Raw genomic sequence first — 12,500 nt, 5'->3', positions numbered from 1 at the left:
TCCTTGACCTTATAATTACAATTTATATATTTTGCTAGAGGACTTAAGCCTTCCAGATTTAGATTGTCTAAAGGGCGAGTCGAATTTCAGTTTTATTGATTTAGATATCATGTGTATTATTAGTTTTTGGGGTAAAGTAATATTCGCAGAAAAAGATGGCACTTTAGCCGAGGGGAAAGAGGAATTTTGCGATGTTCGTTGTAGTTTAGGATTTTCTTGTTTAATTATTTGCTAAAATAAATTACGCTCTTGAATCAGTAGTTTAGTTTATTGTATTATGATTTTGACAATTTCAAAATACCCGATGTTCGAAAAAACGGTTTATGATACATTTCGAGATATATTAGAAGTGGTCATTTGCATCAATTTTGTAAATGGGTCTCACCGTAGTATTCCCTCGCAGATTTCACGGAGACTGAAACGAATGTGTCTTGGTGTGATTGGGATTTCGCATTGTCGAATCTGTCCTCGGTTTGGGACTGTTACTGTGCAATATTGCGCCACCGTATTGTCCTCCGCGCTCCCCATCGATGTAGACAAGTCGATTTGCATGACTGATTCGACGTGAGCGTGTTTACAGGACGGCCGATACGGAGCACAGTGGAAGCTTGTTAATTTTATCCCCCAATGGAGAGGCAGCTCCGTCGGTAGCCGCGTGTGCTCTCGAGGAAAACAAGCGTGTGTGATTAATTGAATTCTCTCCTGCGCGGTTCCTGGGGAGTTGTCCAGATAAGGTATTTGCTTTCCTTGGGCTGCGTCTGATTTCACTGCGAGGGGGCGCCTGGAGCAACCGCAGTGCCAGCATTGCAACGCGGCTGCAACCTCGCTCGTGGGAGGGGAGAAGGAGGGAGTGAAAGAGGGGGGGGAGGGGGAAGCTGCGACAAGGCCTCCCGACTCATCACAACTTGGCCAAACAGTTTCTAAAATAGCTCCCTCGAGAACATCCGCTCAAATTACTGTACAAACTCCGCCCGCTGTTCCCGCTTGCCCATCCGCACGATTTGGGGGGGGGGAGTGTCGATGTGTCGGAATCATGCTTGTATCTCTTTATCTATTGCAAGCATTGACTTGCTGTAGTTGGGGAGGCTAGGTGTGCTTCTGCTGCCGGTTTTCGGCTTGGTTTCGGTCGCCTCCAGGTATTAATATACATATTTTTATTCCCAGGAGCAATCGGATGAATACAACCTCTGCAAGATTTTATTTTTTCTCCCAATGGCTTCCGATGTTCTTGACTTATCGATTTAGTTCTTCGCGTGATCAGGGAAGCGAAAGCGCCCCGGAGTGGTAAACAAGGCATTCATTAAAGCGGAGCGACTTACATGCCCGACGGAGGCCGGGCGCGGGCGGCCGGCTGTATGTTCAGTGACTCCGAACGTCTCGTAATCCTGTCGGCGAGAATGAGCGATGCCATTACTCATGCAGTGAGGTCCGCCGCCCTTTGTGGAGCAAGGATAAAACATTTCTTATCACCGTCTGGACCCATTATCTCTCTGACGTGGGAGGGCGTTTAACCCATTAACCCCTCTCCTCTTCCCCTTCTTTATTTTTGTTTCTTCTTCTTTTTTCCTTCGCATTGAGGCCCCTCCGCCGAGAAGGACACGAGGGAATTCACTAATAGAATATATTGTTTAGGGGGAAAGGGGTTTCTCTCCAGGATGGGTTTGGGTTGCAGCGTGTTGCAGGGATGGGGAGCGCTTGCAATGACCGGGATTTTGCTTGCCTGACTGATGATCTGGGGTGATGGGCGCGTGCGGTTTGGATTAGATTTAGGGTGTGAGGGAAAGGATAAAAAAGTTACATGGAGTAATCTAGTGGGGTTGTTGTTATTGCTGTCGTGTCGTAATTGTTGTTGTTGATATGATCATTATTATTATTGTTTTTATTATTGTTATTGTTGTGGATGTTATTGATTTTGTTATTATTAATATTAGTAGTAATAGTAGTATATCATCATTATACTCTTATCATTATTTGTATTGCTGTTGTTATTGTTATTGTTATTATTCTTAAATACTGTTGTTGTTGTTATGATTATAAATATTATTATTATTGTTATTGTTGTTGTTATTATTGTTAGTATTGCCATATTATCTTCGTTATCATCATTTGTATTGTCATAATTATTATTATCTATATTTTCTTCGTTTATGTATAGAATACCGAACAAACAAGATTACCAAACCGGGAGTAAAGAAAGCAACCCAGGAGAAAGCGCACCTAAACAGGATGCAAACTCTGATGTCGAATTAGAACGATTCACATGCAGGTCACGAAAGCCGGAACCATTTTAGTGTGTAGATAAATGCCTTATGTTTATATAGCTTGGCCTTAGAAGTCCTTGTAATGTTATTACCTTGCTTGTTGTACCACCTTATCTGCATACGAATTTGTGTTTAGTTTAGTTACGCGGGTATGATATTGCCGCAGAGAGTGGGAGAGCTTTGTAGCATCGCCACAGCCGTCAACTTGCCAGCCTGCCCTTGCCGAGAGCGAGGGTTCATATCCGGGATTGCTGTGGGATAATGTGTTTTTAAAGGCTAATTGTCTTTATTTTTTTACGGTTTTACGCCTTTTTACTTCTTTTTTAGGTCATTTAGTACATATTCAGTGGTTGTTTTGTAGTATTTTTTTCTACATTTAAAGGAGTATTCTATCCTAGCACTAGTGGTTTAATACCTGTTCTTACGAGTTTAATGCATTATTAGGAATTCAGTCGCTGCGTAGCAACTCAAAACGTTAGTTTGTTTAATTTTCTCAAGAAGCATACGAAAGAAACTGAAAATTGAGGTGAACAAGAAGAGAAAGAAAATGAGAAGGAGGAAGAGGAAAACGAAGCAGATGAATATGAAGGAGATGAAGATGAAGAAACGGTGTCGAGTATCATTAATGATATATGCGAAAAGAGCGGTTGATAAGAGAATGCCCATCGCTGGCAGCTGGAGGCAGGGGAAGGGGAAAATATGTCCAGCCAGATAGAAATTGGGAAAGTCTGGTCGGTGCAGGAAGAACGAGTGATTCATTAAAAAGGGGGAGCATAAGGGGAGATATGATAAATAGGAAGAGGGGCTAAAAAGATCAATGCGATGATCAGTGTTTGGAGCGGCCGTCTGAAGGGAAGGATGGAACATTATGCAGGTAATCGTTAGTCTGATTTTTGTTTTAGATTTTTGAGGGCTCGGGGAGAATACGCAAAACAAGTGCGACATGGTTAAAACGAGGGTAACAAAGAGCACAGCGGCAAAATCAGGACAAAATGAGAAGAGAACGAGACAGAGAAATTGATAACGCATGAGGGTAAAGAAGAAAAGAAAAGAAAAAGTTTTCCAATGCGATAAGGGGGAAGAGACGACAAGCGAAGGATAACGAATGTAGGAGGGAAGAGACTGTAGGAGAATTGAAAGTAAGGACAAAAGACGAGGGGAGGACACCGGGGGAAGGGACGACAGTTTGGTCGGAGGCGTGAATCTTCAAACGCTCCCGCTATCTCCTCCTGGCAGATAGATAAGAGAAAAAACGCCGGTCGGGTCTTTGCATTGCCCACGGTGGATCGTAGAAGGGGAAGAAGAGAGAAGGGAGGGGGGAGGGAAGGGAGATCATGGAGGGCGAGGGGGAAAGAAGGGGCAGAGGAGAAGGGATAGGGAAACGGGGGACGGGCCACAAAATCTGACCGGGTGTCACTGGTGTAAATAAAGAGTGACGGGCATTTTCGCCGCGTGGCTGCAATATATGAACTGCCGCGGGGTTGTAGGGGGGGGGGGGGATCTGTGAACTGTCACCAGCCCGACCTCATCTGACCCGGGTTTATTTAAGGGGAGAGCTGACGTTGCGGGGTGAAGCGGTATGTATAAACACGGGAGAGGAACATCGCAGTGGTCTCCATCCTCCCCATCTCCCCATCTCCCCTTGACGCCGGTATTATTATTTCGGCAAAGAGGTGAATGTAGACGTTGCAACCACTCTGCTCCCTTTTTTTTTTCTTCCCTTTTCCTCTTCTCTTCACCCTTCGCCCCATCCCCTTTTCTCCTTTTCTGTTCTCCCCTTCATCCTTCCCTATCCTCCTTCCTCATTTCCTATTACCATTTCCCTCCCCATCCTGTCTCTTCCTCCTTCCACCTTCGCTTCCTCTTCCCTCCTCCCTCTTCCTTTTCCCATCACCCTTCCTCATTCCCTATTACCATTCCCCTTCCCCTTACTTCCCCCTTCGCTTCCTCCTTCCCTCTTCCCTCTTCGCTTCCTCCTTCCCCCATCTCCCTCCCTCCTTATTCCTACCCCCTCCCTCCTCCTTCCCCAACCCACCTCCCCTCTCTGCCAGAGCTTGGACGTGATAATCCAAAGTGTGAGGCGTACTCTGTATGCTAATACGTAACTTCTCACGCTCTTAGTTTAGGCTTTGCGTGTTAAGGCGCGTGGAATAAGAACGTTTGCATACTTTAAAAAAAGTCCAGTCAGGCACACTAATTCGTTCGCTTCTGCCGTGAAATTATGGTAATTTTAGATTTTAATTATTGACAGTCTTTTGTTAATGGTTCTTATTTTAAGGCTTTAAGGTTATCGGAAAGCCTATGCACGCGGTTGTGATGACCGAGCGATGAGATAATGACCAAGGACAAAGTGAGAGAGCGCTCTCCTTGTCCTTATCTCGAAAACATTCCCTTTGTATTTGTAAACAATGACAATCCCCCCCAAAGCTTCGGGTTTAACGGCCCTTTTAATTTACTCAAGTCTCCCCAGTGAGTCGTTTTCCTATTTGTTTTTTCCCTCTGGAGTTTTATTTCTCAAAGTTTTGAGATTAGTCTGTCTTAGATTTTTCTTCCTCTTTGCGTATGATTCTTTTCCGTATTGTTTGGTCCGTTTTTGACGAGTATGATTAAGCTTTGAAATTGATGCTCGCCTTGGATGAAAGTGATGCTCTTCTTCCTATCTCTTCATCTCGTTTCATCATTATATATAGTCTGTCTATTCTACTCGACAAAAGGTCACGTTTCTGGAACTTCTGCAACCAACTTACTTAAGCTCTCCATTGCCCTCAGTATTCCAGACGTCCAGGGTTTCCAAGGGCCCTAGAAGAGGTCCTGAGAGAGAGTCCCCTGTGAAACATCTCTCGACCCTTAAATCTTAGTTATCTCGTCCTAAAAGCCTTCTTGGGCCCGCAGTCCTACAGACGACGCTCCTACTCAGGCTGTGCAACTGTTTTGTGTTTTGATTTTATTTTTTTCCTTCTTGAAATTGGAAGGAGGAGATTAGAGGGGTATTTTTTTTGGATGCATTGCCGTTTATGTAAACTTTAGATAAGTTTGGTAGGTGAATATTTTTTTTCTACAACGGTTATTTTTGGCATAGAGCGAAAGCTCCCAAAAGAGTTACACTCTAAGTGCGCATTGTAAAGTATCCAGAAAGCATGATGTTTAATGCAATAGTTTGTCGGATTTTATGAACATGCCAGTGTTAAGTAAATCACATAAACCGCTTACTACTGTAGTGTTATAAAGCCTGATTATACAATTGATGTTCATACCAGGTCTATGGATATGTTGGGGGAGAAAGTAATTGAGAATGATTTTTAAAATAATGCATAATTTTCATTTTCCTAGCCAAAGGATATGAAAGAAGAAAATGTTCCGACATAAAATGGGATATTACGCCAAGCAAAGGCGTCGCCTTTTATGACCTGTGATAAATGTGCTGAGCGGGGAAAGTTAGAGCAAAATATCTGGCGTGAGATTAGGAAAGAGAAGAAGGGAAAATAAAGAGTGTGGCAACATATAGATAAATAAGGAGACAGGCGCAGATCACAGGAAGACAGAGAGACGAACGAAAGGAAGTAAATGAAAAAAAAAATCAACAGATAAATGTATGGAGTGAAGGAGAAGAGACAGGGAGAGCAACATGAAAGGTTTCTGCAGAAGTCCAGGTGGATTTCCAGGCGAAGGGGACATAAAAGAGGGAGCGAGGAGGAGGTCGCGCACGAGGGATAAGGTTAAAAGAGGAGCCCGAGAAGTCCTGGGTTTCGCCTAGGGGGAAGCCTCCCGAAAACCGACTTCCAAAACCGACTTTCTGAGTTGTATTGATAAGCTCGTGTGTATACCCGGTTCGCCATGTCGGAGCATCATTAGCGAAGGTCAGGCATATATATAGATATATATTTTTTCATTAGGAATTTTTGCTAATGGTATTGGATTTGGAGGCTGGAATGAGACTCAAATTGATAACGAAATTGGCGAAGTGAATGAGGATTGGGAGGGAGCTGGGAGAGAGGGAAAGAGGAAGGAGTAGAGTGAGGGGAGGGAGTGAGGGAAGAGGGAAAGGGTAAGAGAGAGAGAGAGAGAGAGAGAGAGAGAGAGAGAGAGAGAGAGAGAGAGAGAGAGAGAGAGGAAAGCGTAAACAAAGAAGGAAAGATTAGAGAGGAAAAGGAATAAACGAGAGCGAGAATTAGAGAAAAGGAGAGAAAATAAGAAAGAATGAGATAAGGAAGATTAGCTACAAAGTAATTAAGGCAGATAAGAAATGAGACATTTAAGAGAGATGTGTGAGATAAACGTGAAAAAAGCAAGAGGGAGGCACCGTCAGGAAATGGGAAAGAGGGAGGCCGATAACAAAGGCGAAGGGAAAACAAGGAGAGAGAGTGAGTGAGTGGGAGTGGGTGAGTGAATGAGTGAATGGGTGAGTGAGTGAGTGTGAGAGTGTGAGAGAGAACGAGAGTGAGAGTGAGATGAAGAAAAATGGAAGAGAAAGGAAGGCATAGAAATAAAAGAAAGGGAAGGAGAGTTAGAGGGAACAGCGATGAATAGGGAGGAAAGGGAGAAGAGGCAATTGTGTTGTTAGTGGATATTAATCTACTTACGTCACGTTTCTTGGACGAAGGGAGAGGAGGAACGCGCTGATGAAAAGGGAATAGGAGACTTTGCACTTATTTGTTAGAATGCTTATGGAGATTTGATTGAACACTGACTATCTAGAATAACTGAGAGAGAAAGAGAGAAAAGGAAATTGAAAAAGAAAAAGAGAAACAAAGAAAGTAACAGAGAGCGAGAGAGAGAGAGGGAGAGGGAGAGGGAGAGGGAGAAGAGAGAGACGAGAGAGAGACGATATATATATATATATATATATATATATATATATATATATATATATATATATATATATATTATATATATATATATATATACACTAGAGAGAGAGAGAGAGAGAGAGAGAGAGAGAGAGAGAGAGAGAGAGAGAGAGAGGGAGAGAGAGAGGGAGAGACCGACGAGAGAGAGAGAGAGACGAGAGAGAAAGAAAAAGAGACACGAGAGAGAGAGAAAGAGAGACACGAGAGAGAGAGAAAGAGAGACACGAGAGAGAGAGAGAAAGAGAGACACGAGGAGAGAGAGAAAGAGAGACACGAGAGAGAGAGAGACGAGAGACACGAGAGAGAGAGAGACGAGAGACACGAGAGAGAGAGAGAGAGAGAGAGAGAGAGAGAGGAAAAGAGAGAGAAGAGAGAGAGAGAGAGAGAGAGAGACACGAGAGAGAGAGAGAGACACGAGAGAGAGAGAGAGAGAGGAGAGAGAGAGAGAGAGAGAGAGAGAGAGAGAGAGAGAGAGAGAGAGAGAGAGAGAGAGAAAAGGGGAGAGAGAGAGAGAGAGAAGAGAGAGAGAGAGAGAGAGAGAGAGAGAGAGGAGAGAGAGAGAGAGAAGAGAGGAGGAGAGACGAAGAGACAGAGAGAGAGAGAGGGCCGAAGAGAGAGAGAGAGAGAGAGAGAGAAGAGAGAGAGAGAGAGAGAGTGAACGAATGAGTGATGATTAAGTGAATGGCATCTGACACTTCTGTATGAAAATGTGAGTTCTTAACTTTAATTAGCAACTCATAAATCTTTTCATCATGTCTGTAGTATCGAATAAAATATCTGAATTGGATTTTATGCCTTGCAATCTGATGGAATGAATATGAACCAGCTGAAGTCAGAAGTTTTTTATGCCTGAATAACAGTATCGACATTATCGATTGCATTCGTCATATTGCGCAAGAAGGTTTTCTGATAATTTAAAAGCAGAAGTTAGAAGGAACGTTGTCAGGGAAGCGGTAAATTGTTAGAGTAACTTTAGCATGGTCCTGTATATATGCTGTACTGGATTATTTCTTTATCGACTTTTCGTTCTGGAAATGCTTCAAAAGGATGTAAAATTATTTACTCCGGGACTTGAATGGAGGAATCACTGTGGCAGCGGAAAGAAATTTTATACAGACTTTTACTCGGATCTCTTCTTGTTTGCGGAGTACTAAAGTATGTTATAATATTGTTATTATAGTATAATATTGTTACTATATTTTCACAGAGGATATTTATCTTTCTGTCTTAGAGCCAAGAGCCGTTGGCTGGCGAATGAAAAATTATGTTTACAGCTAGTTAATGATCTCTCGCCTGCGGTTTGCATCTGACAGACTAGACTGAGAGTGTTATCCGTTTTCCATAATTTGGGAAAGAAATCCAAATAGAAATCCAATAGCGGCGATGTTATGGCCTCTTATACTAAATTGTCTGGTTTATGTTGTCGAAACCGCTGAGCGAGAGGATCCCCGGGGCTTTATCTGCTGAACGTGCACGACCCCAGATATAGTCGGTCCAGATGCTGCTGATGGCGGTCATTTGGGATGGGCGTGTGTGTGTGTGTGTGTGTGTGTGTGTGTGTGTGTGTGTGTGTGTGGGGGTGTGTGTGTTGTGTGTGTGTGTGTGTGTGTGGTGTGTGTGTGTGTGTGTGTGTGTGTTTGTTTGTGAGAGAGAGAGATAGAGAGAGAGAGAGAGAGAGGATAGAGAGGAGAAAAAACGAACTTGAAATACAATACTGTAACATATTGTCTGCCAAAGGAAGCACAGCAATTCACACAGCGTGAGGGTCACGCGCATCGGAAAAGCGAAAACAGTAATACCCGTAAAAGGGAACCAAGAACAAAACATCTTCCAATGCAACATAATTTTAACCTGACAGAGTTGCACATTCTCTCTCTCTCTCTCTCTCTCTCTCGTCCTCTCTCTCATCACTCTCACCGTCTCTCTCTCTCTCTCCTCATCTCTCTCTCTCTCTCCGAGCTCAGTCTCTCTCTACTCTCTCGCTCTCTCCCTCGGCCTCCCCTCCCTCTCTCCCCTACACGTCCCTCCCTCCCTCCCTCCCTCCCCTCCCTTAAGTCCTCCCTCCCCTCCCCCTCCCTCTATTCCCTCCCTTCCCTAATCCTCGCACTTCTCTATCAGCCCCATCTCCTCTACCTCCCTCCCTCCCCTCCTCTTCTCTCTCTCTCTCTCTCTCTCTCTCTCTCTCTCTCTCTCTCTTCTCTTCTCTCTCTCTCTCTCTCCTCTCTCTCCCATTCCCTCACTCCCTTCTTTCTCCTCTCTGTCTTCTTCTCCCTGCCTTTACCTTCCCTCCCGTTTTCTCCTTCCTCCCTCCCCATTCTCCCTCTCCTTTGCTCTCTTTCTTTCCCGTTGCAATCTTCATGAAGGGGGCTAATAATAGCCATTCAGTCCGAAGAGAAGAGTATGGCGGGTGGGCGGCAGTCGCGACCATGTACGAAACGCAAAAGTTCACCGCAAGTTTGACGCGCAACTTCATAATCCATCGGGGGGGGGGGGGGGGGCGAGAAGGATCGCTGAGGCATGAAGGGAACTTCGAGACGTTTCCATTACCGTGATGCCCGTCGGGTTGGGTCAGGTTGGGTTAGGCTGGCGGTGGCCCTGTTCCTCCGCCCTCCACCGCTCTCCTCCGCCCTCCTCCGTTATCCTCCGCCCTTCCCCGCTCTCCTCTGCCTTCCCTCCGCTCTCCTCTGCCTTCCTCCGTTATCCTCCGCCCTTCTACGCTCTCCTCTGCCTTCCTCCGCTCTCCTCTGCCTTCCTCTTATCCTTCTTCTTCTTCTTCTTCTTCTTCTTCTTCTTCTTCTTCTTCTTCTTCTTCTTCTTTCTTCTTCTTCTTCTTCGCTCTCTTTCTCTTCTCTTCCTCTTCTTTCTCTTTTCTATCCGCTCTCTTCTCCTTCTCTTCTCCTTCTCTTCTCTTCTCTTCTCTTCTCTTCTCTGCTCTGCTCTGCTCTGCTCTGCTCTTCTCCTTCTCCTCATTCGCCATCTCATTCTCATTCTCCTCCCTCCTCCTCCTCCTCCTCCTCCTCCTCCTCCCTCCTACCCCCTCCTCCCTCCTCCTCCTCCTCCTCCTCCTCCTCCTCTTCCTCCTCCTCCTCTTCCTCCTCCTCCTCTTCCTCATCTACATCCTCCGGGCATCCACGTAAAATTTCCTCTCGCATGACGTGTGCAACTGTGCATGTGTCTATCTTTGTTTCGTGATAACCACTTTAATTACTTCTGTATCCTCATAAAGTCTTCTTTCTTTTAATCGGTTGGGCAAATAGCGGCGGCGAGGAATTTCTTCATAGAGGGTAACACTATTCGCCGGCCATTCGGCTTCCCTACGATGAAGCATAGCTCGCTGTAACCAGGGCTCGCGAAGCTGCCATCCAGTCTGATTGCTGTGTTGCTAAGAGATGCTTACGAGGTCGTGTCTCCTAATTCTTATCATTTGTAGAGACAAGGGAAACTGATATTCTTTAGGCTTGGCATTTTCCTTCTTTTTTTTCTTTCGTTCTTCAATTCGTCGTCTTTTCTTTCTTTCGTTCGTGTAACGCGACCGCAAACCACCTGTGAAGCATGATTAATCTCTTAGCCTCTCTTTAATCTTATCACATGGCTCGCTGCCCAACATGATTAGATAGTGGGGCAGTAACCAAGAGATATGAAAGAAGGAGAGGGCGAAGTGGAGAGAGAGGGAGAATGCGGTGAGGGTCAGGGTAAGGGAGAGGGTGGGAGTGAGGGTAAGAGAAAGGGAGAGAGCAGAGAAGGAAGGGAGGGGTTAGTGAGGGAGGGAGGGCGAAAGGCAGGATGCATTAGGGAGGGAGAGAGAGGAAGAGAGGGGAAGAGAGGGAGAGAGGGGAAGAGAGAGAGAGAGGGGAAGAGAGAGAGAGAGAGGGAGAGGGAGAAAGAGAGGATGGAAGGGAAGGGGAAGGGGTCGAAGGAATAAAGAGCCAGTGAAATGAATTTGTGAGTTGAATGAGTGAGAGAGAGTGAGAGATCGAAGGCAGATCGAGAGAAGTGGACAAGAAGATTACTGAGGAACCGTAATGATTGAGAGAGAATTACGTGGAATGACACGAAAATGAAGAGAGAAGATGAGTGAGTCTGCAGAAGGCAAAGGGAAGGGGAAAAGTGTCAGGAGAGACGTCAGTTCTTACAGATCGACACACACTCTCTCTCCCTCCCTCTCTCTCTCTTTCTCTCTCTCTTTCTCTCTCTCTCTCTCTTCTCTCTCTCTCCTCTCTCTCTCTCCTCTCTCTCTCTCTCTCTCTCCTCTCTTCTTCTCTCTCTATCGACACCTCTCTTCTCCGTCTCTCCGTCCTCTCTCGCTCCCTCTTCTCTCTCAAACTCGTAGCTCAACCCCACACTAGCCCATCTCTCTCATCCGTCCTCGCGAGCTCGCCTCCTCTCCCCGCGTCTCTTCCATCTCGACCCTCACGTCCCCTCCTTCCTCCCCCTCTAGCCTCCGGTGTCTCTCTCTCTCCCGCTCTCCTCTCTATCCGGGTCTCATCTCCCCCCCCCTCATCACTCTCCTCGTTCGTGCCTCGCTCTCATCTCCTCTCGAATCTCTAAACATCTCCCGCGTGATCTGCCCCCAAATCATAAGTTCGCCGGTCTCTCCTCTCTTCTCTCCCTCTCTCTCTCGTCTCTCTACAAATACTCGTTCCCTTCGTCCTCTCGTCTCCATTCTCTCTCCCCCCTCTCAACGTCTTCCTCTCTCTTTCTCTCTCTCCGTCCCTCCCTCCCTCCCTCCCGCCCTCCCTCCCTCCCTCCCTCCCTCCCTCCCTCCCTCCCTCCCTCCCAGATCGAGACACACTCTCTCTCCCTCCCTCTACATCACTATCTCTTTTCTCTTTCCTTCTCCTCTCTCGTCTCTCTTTCCCCTTTCCCCCCCTCTTTTTCTTTTTCTTATCTCGTTCCTCTTTTTGTTCTTTCTTTTTGTGCTTTCTCTTTCTGTTCGCTTTCTCTTTCTCTCCATCCGTCTCTCCTCTCATTCTCTCTACTCATCTCTCTCTCTCTCGGTCCTCACTCTCTCTCTCTCTCTCCTCAGCCCTCTCTCTCTCATCTCGTCTCTCGCTCGTCTCTCTCTCTATCTCTCATCTCTGTCTCTCTCTCTCTCTCTCTCTCTCTCTCTCTCTTCTCTACTCTCCTACTGCTCTCACTCACTCTCATCAACTCACTCCTTCTCTCACTCTCCTCTCACACTCTCGTCTCGTCTCTCCTCCTCTCTCTCCTCCTCTCCTCTCGTCTCTCTCTCTCATCTCCCTCTCCACGCCCCTCTCTCTCTCCCTCTCCTACTCTCCCTCTCTCTCTCTCCCTCTCTCTCTCTCTTCTCACTCTGTCACTCTCTTTCTTCTCTATTCTCTTTCTCACCCTCACCTCTCACTTCACTCTTCTCTCTTCTCAATCTCTCTCT

The 12,500-nt window shown here is 45.9% G+C and overlaps 1 protein-coding gene across 1 annotated transcript in view; it reads left to right on the top strand.

The window, feature by feature from the left end:
- The window catches only part of LOC119572364 (neurobeachin-like), a 97,404-nt gene that overhangs the window by 43,418 nt on the left and 41,486 nt on the right, over nt 1-12,500 (top strand). The window lies entirely within an intron of this gene.

The sequence above is a fragment of the Penaeus monodon genome, chromosome 4 (assembly GCF_015228065.2).
Source record: "Penaeus monodon isolate SGIC_2016 chromosome 4, NSTDA_Pmon_1, whole genome shotgun sequence".
In the NCBI taxonomy this organism is placed as follows: domain Eukaryota; kingdom Metazoa; phylum Arthropoda; class Malacostraca; order Decapoda; family Penaeidae; genus Penaeus; species Penaeus monodon.
This window is presented reverse-complemented; position numbering and strand designations above follow the sequence as displayed.